Source organism: Dreissena polymorpha, chromosome 4, assembly GCF_020536995.1.
Source record: "Dreissena polymorpha isolate Duluth1 chromosome 4, UMN_Dpol_1.0, whole genome shotgun sequence".
In the NCBI taxonomy this organism is placed as follows: Eukaryota; Metazoa; Mollusca; class Bivalvia; order Myida; family Dreissenidae; genus Dreissena; species Dreissena polymorpha.
Genome location: NC_068358.1, coordinates 117,811,234 through 117,824,835, shown reverse-complemented (window position 1 = coordinate 117,824,835; position 13,602 = coordinate 117,811,234). Strand labels below are relative to the sequence as shown.

At 36.6% G+C, this 13,602-nt stretch overlaps 2 long non-coding RNA genes across 2 annotated transcripts; both read left to right on the top strand.

Moving 5' to 3' along the window:
* The first annotated feature begins 10,037 nt into the window (after window positions 1–10,037).
* Window positions 10,038–11,346, top strand: LOC127879653 (uncharacterized). The gene is made up of 4 exons (XR_008049186.1): window positions 10,038–10,143; window positions 10,718–10,795; window positions 10,935–11,041; window positions 11,161–11,346. It is a non-coding gene; the product is annotated as an uncharacterized LOC127879653 (long non-coding RNA).
* A 336-nt stretch (window positions 11,347–11,682) lies between these two features.
* On the top strand, window positions 11,683–12,718 carry LOC127879655 (uncharacterized). Its single transcript, XR_008049188.1, has 2 exons — window positions 11,683–11,745; window positions 12,406–12,718. It is a non-coding gene; the product is annotated as an uncharacterized LOC127879655 (long non-coding RNA).
* Window positions 12,719–13,602: the final 884 nt, after the last annotated feature.

Here is a 13,602-nt window from a genome sequence, read left to right as displayed (position 1 = left end):
CCTTTCAACTAGGCCGTAAGTGTGAGTTTTAACATACCTTTCAACTTAGAACGTAAGCGTTAGTTTTAACATATCTTTCAACTAGGACGTAAGTGTGAGTTTCGGCGTGCCTTTCAACTAGAACGAAAGTGTGAGTTTTGGCAAACCTTTCAATGAGGACGTAAGTGTGAGTTTTGGCATACCTTTCAACTAGGCCGTAAGTGTGAGTTTTGGCATATCTTTTAACTAGGACGTAAGTGTGAGTTTTTACATGCATTTCAACTAGGCCGTTAGTGTGAGTTTCGGAATGCCTTTCAACTAGGCCGTAAGTGTGAGTTTCGGCATGCCTTTCAACTAAGTCGTAAGTGTGAGTTTCGGCATGCCTTTCAACTAGGCCGTAAGTGAGAGTTTTGTCATAACTTTCAACTAGGTCGTGAGTCTGAGTTTTGGCATACCTTTCAACTAGGCCGTAAGTGTGAATTTCGGCATTCCTTTCAACTAGGCCGTAAGTTTGAGTTTCGGCATGCCTTTCAACTAGGTTTAAACCTATATGATTTGTTATGCCCATTCCAAGGCTTGGATCCCAGATTGAGTACATTGTATGTTTAATGTCACTGTTTAATTAATGACCATTCGAAGATAACACTAATTCATAAATCCTACAGTTAAAATATTAGCCTTTTTAACTCAATACCGGCACACTAGGTAGAAACGACTCAAAAGTCACATATTTCAAGTTTATCTGCAGTGTATCATTTTAGTCTATAATATGCATGTCATAAACATCTGCTTTATTGTGGTACATGTTTAAACTGTATACCAAATATGCGAAAGTGGACGAGTTAATGATGCTAAAGATCTTCCGAATATTTTTAGTTTATGTTAAAACACGTACGAAATACAAACATGTGCATATTTGAATAACGCCCATTATTAATGATGGCAAATGTTTATTGTAAACAAATGCTTATTAGTTGAAGTCGTTTTGTCGCGACTTCATTCTAAGTTATAATAATGTTGCTTCATGTTTAGTTTGAGTGTTAACATTTTTCATAACATCTTTACAATATCGTATACATTAAAATGTTTCCGAGTAACGATGCACTTGAATGCAAAAACTTTGGGTAACAAATACAAGTGCAATGTGAAGACATTTGGTCACACAAATTAAATCAAATTTTAAAGATTTTTTAAAGTTTTCTTGCATGAAAATTCAAACAACTATTTTCAAGTTTTATAACTGAAACCTACAAAGCATGGATTATTGAAGCGTATTTTTTTAATTGCAAAACAGTTGCCATTTAAAAAGAGTTAATGCTTTCAGCTTCATATAGGTATAACTTGATTTAAATCGGAATGCTTTGAGGTTTAATTTTATGTGCATATGTTTGTATTGCGATAAAACCTGGGATATGTGTGATTTTCGGTGGGCATTGACACCGTTTTAACGCCAATGCTTTTAAATTACCTTGTCAAGACCATGACACAGTTTGCATCATTTAGTGTTGTTTTATGTTGTGTTATGATCGATGTGCACTGTGTTGTTAAGACAAAGGATCAATACAAATCTTAGTTAAATACTTTTATCTCGCTGTGTATCCATCCATGGTGAATTGTCGAACAAAGTGCCTATTTATAAAGAGTTGATTTTCCCCTCTGGTATAAAATAAATTTAGTAATTACACACATGTCTTTGATGGTAATGGTATATATGCTGAAAGTGTCTGCAATAATTTGTTGAGTTTTGCTAAGACACGATTGAAAAGTAATATGTTTAATATGGTAATCGGCTTTTCACGATAAATCACTGCTGAGCTCTGTTTTCTTTCGGCGTCTCCATTCAGACGACATGCATTTTATTGAATGGAGCATCACATACCTTTTATTTTGCAACTTTCAGAAGAGAAACTATTCATCTTAAAATAATAACCAAAATTTAACAGTATGAACTGAAGGAAATGCAAAAGAACTTTGTATAAGGGACCATTGAAAATTTGATTGAATGTTGTTAAAATGACACGCGTTTGTTAATAATATGACGAAAATTCCTATCGCCCCAAGAAAATAAATCCGTTTCGTTTTACTAAATCTGTTTACATCTGCAGAACTTCACGTCGACAGTAGAATGATGACTTAACAATAATACAACCCTGTGAAGTGTAGCCTATGGTTTTGTCTAAATCGATTAAGCCTGCTTACCAGTCGCAACAAGTTAAATCGAAGTTAACAACGCTCTTTATTGCATGTTTCATTATTAATATAACTTGGTGTATTGCAATAAAATTTTCCTTCGGATAGTAACGTGACTCGGAGGGTAGGTAAGCGGCGCTTTCTGTGCGTATATATGAAAGGTTGTCTTGCAAAACAGTTTGTCTGATTCTGCATGTACACCAACCAGGTTACATCATTACAAGGTTATTTAAAAGCATCAAAACGATATTGTCCTTCAATCGCCTACTTTAGTAGCTGCACATTGTCTAGGTATATCTTAATGAGTTAGTTCAACACACACCCATTAACAATGATTAAATATCAGCTGAGCAGAACTACTGTGTTTAACCAGAGTGTTAATATACTGCTTGAAGTTCGAGTGAGACTGCAGCTCAACTACCGAGTTGAACCATAACTCAACTATCAAGCTGAACAACGGATCGACAAACTGGATGAAAACAGCTGAAATAACCGGAGTAATCATAGCTGAACATAAGAGTTGAGTAAAACCGCAACCAAGTATTTGTACCTCTGAGTTGGACCAATTGTACAACCACCAATTATCTCTAACTATGACTTGCACTATTGTCCAACTTAGTATCTCTACCTTTGAGTTCTACCATTGTCCAACAAATTATCTCTACCTTTGTGTTGCTCTACCTCTGAGTTGGACCATTGTCCGACAAAATATATCTACCTCTGAGTTGGACCATTGTCCGACCAATTTATCTCCACCGCTGAGTTGAACCATTGTCCAACCAAATATATCTTCCTCTGAGTTGGACCATTGTCCAACCAAGTGTCTTTTCCTCATTGTCCAACCAGTATCTCTACCTCTGAGTCGGACGATTGTCCAACCAAGTAACTCTATCCCTGACTTGGAATATTTTCCATCCAAGTATCTCAATCTCTAATTTTTTACCATAATGATTTGTCCAACCAATTATCTCTTACTCTGAGTTGGACCATTGTCCGACCAATTATCTCTAACACTGAGTTAGATCATTGTCGAACTCAGTATCTCTACCTCTGAGTTGGACCTTTTCCGATTATTAAATGAGTTTTTTTCCATCTATAAAATATGTGCTTTTCTTTTTTACAATCAGCGTTTAACCATTGCGGCCTTTCCAATTAGTACATGTTTTATACCTTTCCTCGTACTACAGCCTCGCGTGACGTTTACACGAAATAATATCTAATAAATTAGAGGCACCAGTCATTAAAAGACGAATCCAAATCAATCGAACCGTTTACCGACGACTGTGTTGGTAGGTAAAACTTCGTTTTATTATATGTTTTATAAGAACAGAACAGAAATGCACAGAAAAGAACATACAGTTTATTAAAATGTATACATATGTACATCGTCTTTAATGAAAACACCGATTTTTTTAGAGACGAAACTAAATTTTATGTACAGCAGTAAGAATAAACAATTTCTGTTAATTTACTTTGGTAAATATGGCATGCTTTAAACAAAAAAAATAAAATAAAATCACATAATATTAATTACTTAAAAGTGATACATGGAGTTATTTTAAGACAAATAAAAAACACTAATTTTCTCAATTCAGTGGAATAAATAAGATAATTTCAAATAGATAAGGCCTATTTTACATATTTTCATGCATGAATAATTTAAAATCTACATGTTGATGGCAATAAACTATGGAACACAACACCAGATAGATTCATGTCATAAATACGTTAAATGTGTTTCGTCGTACTTAACGGTAGCATGAGATAACACAAATGAAAGGAATTCCTCTTCTATGTCCTGTTGATTACAACATAGACAATAACTGTCTTCACGAGGGATATTGTAGCGTGCATATCTCCCGGTCTGAATACTAAAGGGTTGGACAGATAACCTTAATTTTACAAAGTATAAACGTAGACTCTTGAATATTTTTGAGGGGTTTTATCAATCTTTTTTTTTAAACATAATTGGTTTAATTATAAGAACAACATTAGAAACGCCCATGAGAATTGCATCACCAAGCGTTTTATTATGCAATATACGTTCGGTAATAAAGTTTAACAAGCCAGCTTAAAAATAGCGATTTTTGTGCTATACTTATAATACCTCAGTCACAAATAGACACCGATCACCGTCCGATCAGCGGCCGAGGTATTTTTCCACTCATCGGGCTGGCGACTGGCCGATGATCGCACGGAAACCGGGCTAATTTGTAGCATCGAGCGGCGTCCGGATTAATTTAAGTCTCACTTAAAATTTTACCCGACGTCGGGCCCGGGAAGAAATCGAGTTGAGATCGAAACAAGATCGGACGCTCAACTAACGGGTATCGCCCGTCGATCGCCCGACATCGGATTCATTGAACGTGTATCGGCAAAAGCAAAGGTATTTCCCAGAGGCATATACATCGGCCGGCGACCGTCTGATTGCCGGATGATGCTCGTTATGATACACGTACAATAAATGCGATGTCAGGTGCACGCCGGGCGATAACCGTTCGTTGATCGTCCGATCTTTTTTCGATCTCAACTCGATTCCTTCACGGGCCCGATGTCGGTTAAAACAAACTGTGAAATAAAAAATTAATCCGAACGCCGCCCGATGCTACAAAATGACCCGATGTGCGTGCGATCATCGGCCGGCGCCAGCCCGATGAGCGGAAAAAACGTCGGTCGCTTATCGGACGTTGATCGGTGTCTATTTGTGACTGAGGTTTTAAACATTGTCACTCATCGGACGGCGGACGGCTCCAACGTGTCCAGTCTTCCCGATGCCTGGAGATCGGACACATCGGCCGGCGACCGGATTACTTGTGACTGAGGCATATATATAAACTAAGGGGCCTTCTTGTGAAATGTTACAGTGTAACAAACATACTTTTAAAAGTACTTGTATACATACAAACCGCAAGCAGTACTGACTATCATTTCGACATTAGTGGAAAAACACTTTTTAAGTTAACAACAAGACCATCACTAATACCTTTAGCTCTTATGTTAAATAAAGCCTAGCAAATTCTAAGTGTTTCACAACTAAAGTCAAAGTTATGCATGTAGCATAAAAAGTCAGGTTAACATAGTAAAGCATAATCCTTGAACGGAGCGTCGTGGTGGTAGATCGGATGCTGGGCCTGAGGGAGCTTATCAACTGTAAATGTTGTATAATAAACGTTGAGTTAATCATACACCTTCAGTACGAGTCTTCATTGTGAATGGAGTGAGAATTTTGCGTAGCTCTTGGATAAGCCGTGGCAACTGATTACGGATGCGTTTATTAGAGGCGATAGGATTGTCCAACTTTTTCTGTTTAATTTTATTTTGTCATGCAATAAGTAGAATTTGGCTACAATAGGGCGACAAGAACCTCGTTCTAAACTGCCTATGTAAGTGGTGCGGCCGATTGTAATTGTACTGCGGGCATTCAGTATTGAAAGCTTATTTTCACAAAAACTTAGTGTTTAACGGCAGAGTTATCTTTTTATCGTTTTTTTGCCTTCAAATAATGCCCTTCTTCAAAATAAAAGACGAAAACTTTTTGTTATAACGCTTTGTGCCAGGCACACGAGCTGGGTAGACTACAAGATAAGTTTGTATTAGTTTTAGTTAAGCTGTCGTTATCGTAGAAACAAACGAAAACAAACGGCATGCAAATCACAAAAAACTTAACTATTTGAACTTAGTCAAACGAAAATCATATAGGTACCAGCAGCCAATTGTATAAACATGGATAACTCTTATCCAGCGGATAACTTTTGGTTATCTTCAAATTTAGGATATCTTTTTCGGTTAGCGATTGTATAAAAAATAGTTATCCGAGCAGGTGCGCGTTTTGGTTAAGTTTTGGATAAGATTTAGCCAAGGTATTTGACTTCGATTATCTTTATCCAAATGAAGAACGCGCTGACAAAATGGCTGACATTGACATACCGAATGCTAGACGACCAAGACAATTTCGACGAAATGACAGATTTACGGAGACTGAAGACCCTGAAGAAATACGAGGACGATTTAGATTTACACCCGACAACATCGACTGCATAAAAGACTGATCTGACATAGACTTGAGAGACCAACGGGACGGAATCAACCCTTGACACCGAGGCAGCAAATATTCATAGCACTGAGATTTTTTGCTTCCGGAAATTTTTTGCAATTAATAGGGGATACTTTTGGGGTGGACATTGCCACGGTGTCAAGGGTCGTGAGCAGAGTAACGGACGAACTGTGTGACCTGAAAGACCAAACAATTAAATTCCCGACGACGGACAGACAGAAATCAATTATTAAATAGAATTTTTTTTAATCGCCGGATTTCCGTCTGTAATTTCGGCGATCGACGGAACACACGTTCGCATCATTGCTCCCTATGAACACGAGGAGCAGTATGTGAACAGAAAGCACTGCCACAGTGTTAATGTACAGGCGACGTGCGATCATCGAGGTATTTATTAATTTGTATACAAGACATAATTTTAGGTCTTACCTTCAAGTTTGAGCATTTCTTCATTGTATAAATCCATTTATTTATATATCTATGAATCCAGCTGTTTTACACACCAGATCAAAGATTCCGTAACACTTATGCTCTGTGTGCCTAAGTTCGACCACGTTAAACTTTGTATCTGCGCATGCTCAGCATCAACAACGATTACTGAACACTTGCTATGGTATTTAAACAGAGTATTCAAAACTGTGTCCAGAACTGCCAAAAATGGAAATATAAACAAACAAAACGGTCGTTAACGGTTGAAAACTATCTATTACCCCATCTGATCTACGTCACCTGAGACGCACTCTTATGTTCGATCAGCTGTCTTCATGACGTCACAAATGGGGGCTCACGTGGGGTACATAAATAGTTATTTGCTCACACGAATACTTAAGCTAGGAGCGAGACATTATAATGTTGTTTTGTTTTAGAAAAGAAAGTTTATTAATATATTTTGAAGGTTTTCGTAATGTTTGTCTTAAATATTTATTAAAATTAACAACAACTAACAATTAAGAAGGTAACAGAAAAGAACATTAAACACTCATTAACACACATTTGTACAATTACCAAACATATTTACATAATAATACGATATTTCTCCTAAACACAATGTGGACATAGGAATGTCTTGCCCCTTCTAATAGCCCGTTTTTCGTGGCAAAATGATAAGTGAACGCTGTGACTACATTTGTCACAAAACGCCCAGTTCACTATTTTTAAGAATGGCTTTTTGTCTGCTGGGGGATAAAATTGATTGCAAACGCAACAAACTTCCGTACAATCCATGTCATCAGCAGATGCGTCCGATTGAATTAAAGTGGTGTGCGTGACTATTCCACTTGTTGAAGGTTTGGGACTGATGCAAAATGTTCCTTTGGACTTTTTTGAAGACATGCCCTCTTCAATACCAACTTTGTTATTTTTGTGTTTGTCCACAGTTTGCTTGTTGACCGTTTTATCGTTTACAATGTGCTCCTTTTCCAGTTTGTATGCTTCGATTTCTTCAATAAAAGTATTGCTTGTGATTTCTTTCCCACTTGATTTAGGTCTCTTGGACGCACTTGGCTTGGCTTTACAAGAGGAACTGCACTCAAAGGATTTCACTGGATTAACTTGTTTTTCTGTGTACATATCCTTAAGATACGCATCCACAGCCTCTTTACCGGACTTGACAGCTTTTAATTTTTTGAAAGGAGTTTTATCTCTGAAAGCTTCGCACGGAAAGAGTTTGTTTTTATTAATTGCGTCAATATTTAAAGGGAAAATCCCAGTCTTTTTGAAGGCAGACACGATGTTGCTCGGTGTAGTTGCTTTAAGATATGCCTTGCATGCAATGTCAGTCATTTGGTACCGCGTAATAGAATGTCCGATGTTTTCGCGCATGTAGGTCGCACACTCTCGGTAATAATATCCTTTAAAGGGTCCAAAAACGGCAACGTCCAACGGCTGCAATATATGCGAAGTATGGGCTGGTAACACGAAAATAATGATGTGTTTTGATACTGCTGCCCATTCTATCAGTGGTTTAGAAGTGTGGCTTGCATGGCCATCAAATATTAACAATATTGGTTGGTTGTCATCAAGTCCCCTCCATACATTCAGCAGGAAGTGAAACTCGAGGTATTCTCTGAATATTTGAGCATTAGACCAACCGGACTCTGACATTGTATACCCTGCTCCAGGTGAGCTCCCTTTCATCAAATCCGGATTCTGTCTCTTGCCTTTGAATACGAAGAATGGGGGAATCGAATTTTCGATGGCATTAACACACCCTATTATGGTTGTAGTTGTCGAACGAGGCGACGTTACAGCCTGTGCCTTTTCATGCAGGGGCGCAATTACGTTTGGGGGTCTGTGCTCTGGTTGGATTCCAGTTTCATCCACATTGTAGATGAACTGTGGCTTGTTAAAGATGTCATATTTTTCCATTGTTTCTCGGAGATTTGTAAAATATGTGTCGGCAGTTTCAGGTATTGAACATTTGGCACGGCTTGTTTCGAGCGAGCTTGGTCTTACGGAACTTATTCCGGACTCCCAGCGTTTCAAAAAGTTTGTGAGCCACCGATTGCTTAATGCCTTATTGTGGGGACGCTTTCGTAGATGGAAGGCAAGGTCGCCTGCAACATTTTTTATCTTTGAGCTGGTGACGCCGTAGCCAAGCTGGGCAAATGTCTCCAGATATTCCACAATGCCCAGCTCTTCTTCTTTGGAAAAAAGAGTTTTCTCGTTTTTTAAAGCGCCAGCCTGTACGCGTCCGGCTACCCTGTCCAGAAGTGTGCCATATGGAACACCAAAAAGCACTGATGCCTTCCTAACAGAAGTTCCTTTTCCGGTTACTTCTTCATAGGCTCTTAGCAGAGATTCCTTTGTGTACTGTCTATACTTCCCACTGAATTTTGTAGGTTTGGACTGAAATTCAAAAGCATTGTGCGAGTCCAGATATAAGGAGAATATCGTCGATGTTCATTGAAATGAATGAGATACAACGATTTGCAAACAAGGACAAATAAAGCGTGTCTTTCCGTGGTATCGGCCCTCTTAATTAATAGATACCCAAAGCATATCAACTTGTTAAAAAAACGCAATAAAAAAATAAAAAAAAATAAGTATGATTAGTTATTTGTTCTTAATCAAGTGGTGGAAAACAAAGACAAAAATGGCACTGCAATAAAGAGCTTAAATTTAACAATTAACAACGTCTTAATTGGACGTCTATTTGCGTCGATCTAATTTATGAATGCCCCCTTTTGAGCCCCATTAAAAACAAAGCGCTTATTTACGGAGACTTTTCTTACCTCCCATGTATACTGCAGCGTCCCTGACAATATAGAAAGGTGTATTTTGATTGATGTTTTATGAATGTAATGGTGATTTAAAGAATATAAGCACGATAAATGAATGAAAAATAAGGTAATTGACATAATTTATGTTTTGTTATTCATAAATACCTGTTTAAACCGCATTTTTACGAGAGGTTGATGGAAATACGACTTCTGTTATGAGTTTTCGCAGAAAGGCTGACGCGTGATGCGAGTGATGGTATTCGAAAATACGTCATAAAAAACTGATCGAACTTAGGCACCTGATCGAAATAAGGCACACAGAGGATCTTATGATCTGGTACGATTTATTATAATTCCGTTTCTCGTTTAACACACGTCCTTTAAATCCAAACTTCCACTGTGATATGCATATTTTGCGCCCTAAAACTTGCATGTACGCAGTTCAAATGACGTAACGATTCCAAATAAATATACATCAAGTCTGTTTCGTGGTTTAAATATAGTCTGATCCATTGTGTTATAGAGGCACAAGACAGGGAATTCTCAATACAAATAATAATGTTTATTTATATTTAATTATATTTAATCATATTTCAGGTGTATTCACATGCATAAATGCCACATGGCCTGGAAGTACGCATGATGCTCATGTATTGAGAACCTCGGCACTCTCTGATTATTTGGAGGCCCAACATCATGGTTAGTGCATATTCTAAAATGAATTTATTAATTTTTACTGCGATTTCATTCATTTTATGTCCCCACTATAGTAGTGGGGGACATTTTGCTTTTGCCCTGTCTGTTGGTTGGTCTGTTTGTGACAACTTTAACATTTTGCAATAACTTTTGCTATATTGAAGATAGCAACTTGCTATTTGGCATGCATGTGTATCTCATGGAGCTGCACATTTTGAGTGGTGAAAGGTCAAGGCTAAGGTCATCCTTCAAGGTCAAATATATGGGTCAAAATTGCTCATGTAATGTCACTTCTGCAATATTGAAGCTAATAATTTTATATTTGACATGCATGTGTATCTCATGGAGCTGCACATTTTGAGTGGTGAAGGGTCAAGGTCAAGGTCATCCTTCAAGGTCAAACGTCATATATGGTGCCATAGTGTTTCACAAACACATCTTGTTGTGCATGTTCCTGTTTCTTATTTATAAATTTATACTTATAAAAGGTTATTGTATCAAAATGGATGTAAAAATAAATTATGTATATTTAGAAGTAGATAATTCTGTAATTGTTATTAAATTGTTCTGTTCAAAGGTTTGGAAGATGGAATTGTGTTGGGGGACAGTGCCTACCCAGGAAGGAAGTTGCTCATGACGCCTTACCTGCATCCTGGTGAGTGCATCTCTGTTAAACACCTCATCTATTTACTGGTCTTTACATTGTAATGAATCTTTTCTTATAAATCATGTCTTAATTCATTTTTATGTTATTGTTTGAAATAAATATTGTAACTATTGAATATTTACACCAGGATCCCCACAGCAACAAATGTATAACGACGCCCATGCGAAGACGAGAAATGTGATTGAAAGAGCATTTGGTGTACTGAAGCGGATGTTTCATGTTCTCCATGGAGAGGTATTCATTAATGTGTCAATAAGCACCATATTATTTATGTTTATCATGAAATATCTAAAATATGCACTAATAACGCATTTTAATTTCAAAATGTTAAATTATGTGTTTTAAACATTTAGGTACGAATGAAGTCAGCCAAAGTATCTAAAATAATTGTGGCATGTGTAGTATTGCACATTTTGGCAAAGGCCGGTGTGTGAGACGGAGGCATTCCCAGAGGAGGAAGACCCTCAACCTCCACCAATTGCACAGCTTGAGGGCAGCCCTGACGGGCAGGCTATCAGGGGTGCAATAACTGCAAACTATTTCAGGTTTGAAAATAATGAATTCAATGCAAAGAATACATTAAACAAAATATTTTGACTATTGCCAATAAATTGAATTGCTTAAGAATTAAAATTAGCATTAAAGTTATAAGCAATGCACAAACTTTATAATATTTTAATATATGATAATCTTAAAGGCAGTTTTATCTCTTGCTTAACAATACAAAATAACATTAAAATAATTAGCAATGAACAATAATAATAATAATAATATTGCATATTGAATAAAATTTATAACAAAACCTATAAATAATATTAATAACAATAACAAATTACAATAAAAATCAATACATAACACTATTAATTTTGCAGATGAAAAAAATGAAGATCGCTGGATATAAAAGTTCTTCATAGTTTGTCTTTTGCAAGCCCCATCAGGTGTGTTACTTGCTTTAAGAATACCTTTTGCGCCTTCATCAGCAACAACTGTTCTTTCTGGACTTCAATGGCACCAGCATAATACGACATTTAAAGCTCCTTCAGGGTCTGCGCTTTTCTGATTGATTAGAAAAAACATTATAGCATTTTTTTAAATAAAAATTTATAAAAAATAACCTTATTATTTCAAAATCTTATTTCTTGTCATTGTTCAGTGTTATTTTAATATATAACTTAATTGTAACATATATCTGCAGTGTTTATGTGTGTGTGATTTTTAAATCAAGTTAAGGTTTAATTTTTTTTAACAATTTATATTTGATTTGAAGGGGCCTTTTCACAGATTTCGTCATGTATTGAAGTTTGTCATGAAAATAATGCTTTATATTGATAAATGTAAAACTTAAATCTTCAAAGCTCCAGTAAAAACAAGAATACAAATAAATAAAGAAAAAAAAGTAACCCTCATCTGGGCTAGAACCACTGACTACTGGGGTAAAGTCTATCGCTTAGACCACATGGCCATCCATGCTCATACAATGAGTGATGTATTTTATTCTTTAGATAAGCAATTCTCGCAGTATACCATACTATGACGACAACAACAGAACTCTCGAAATTATTCAATCATTTTGCATTGCAACGCTTTAAAATTTTCAGGTTTTTAATCCTTACAATGGGGGGACCGAATTTTCAAGGCCTTTGCAAACAGTTTGGATCCAGATGAGACGCCACAGAACAAACACACAGACACACAAACCAACCAACCAACCAACAGACAGGGCAAAAACAATATGTCCCCCGCTATAAGTGGTGGGGGACATAAAAAGTAAAACACACTGTTCATGTATCTCTTTATTTATACATGCATCAACTATTCTGGTTATGAAACCATTTTTTAAATAATATAAAATGAGCATATAAATTATATGGAAAAAAATATGTCAAGAGAAATAAAGCTGTAAAAATCTCACCAGTTTTACTTTGATGTTGCGATTAGCACATTCAGCATTTTCAGTATCTACTGATAAATAAATATATGAAAATGCCAAATGTCTAAGATACAATGACGTCCTCCTCCAAAAGTTGAATCCTTCGGACTCCATTTTATTTCATCCCTGAATAATCCTCTCACACATTACATGAACGTTTCCTTGCAATGTTCACAGCGTTTTATTTTGAATCGTTAAAGTCCTCAAAATTCAGCACGTTTTAAATTTATGATTTCAAAGATAATAGTCATTGCAACATGTTTAGTGAATATTATAACAATAGACTGGCATGAAAAGTGGCTCCTTTTGAAGCACAAATTGCATAAAGAATATATTATAGCTGAACCGGTTTGATGGAGCCTGTTTTTTGGTAATAATTAATTACCATTTTTCACTTCCGTGTTTATTATGATTACCAGCGCCATGCTGGAAATAGTCTGTTTCCCACAATGCTTAGCGCTCATTTGCACAGATCTGAAAGATCTTTTGTTGACACATTGCCCTTAACTGGACTCGATCCACTGACCCTTGGAGTATGAGTCAAGTGCTTAAACCAATTGGCCATCAGTGCTCACATAGTCAGTGGTTTATTTTATACTTTATATAAGCAATCCTTGTAATGTCACAAAATCAAACTATAACAAAAGAACTCCCCAAATTAGTTTTGTCATTCAATGCTATATTCATAAATGTACATGTAAACATTGGATCTTAAAAGCTCCAATAAAAACAAGAAGCAAATTTTAAAAGTAAACCTCAACTGGGCTCGAACCATTGACCCCTGGAGGTAAAAGTCTGCCGCTGAGACCACTCGGCCATCCATGCTCATACAATGAGTGACCCTCGCGGTGTGTAGAAATACCGA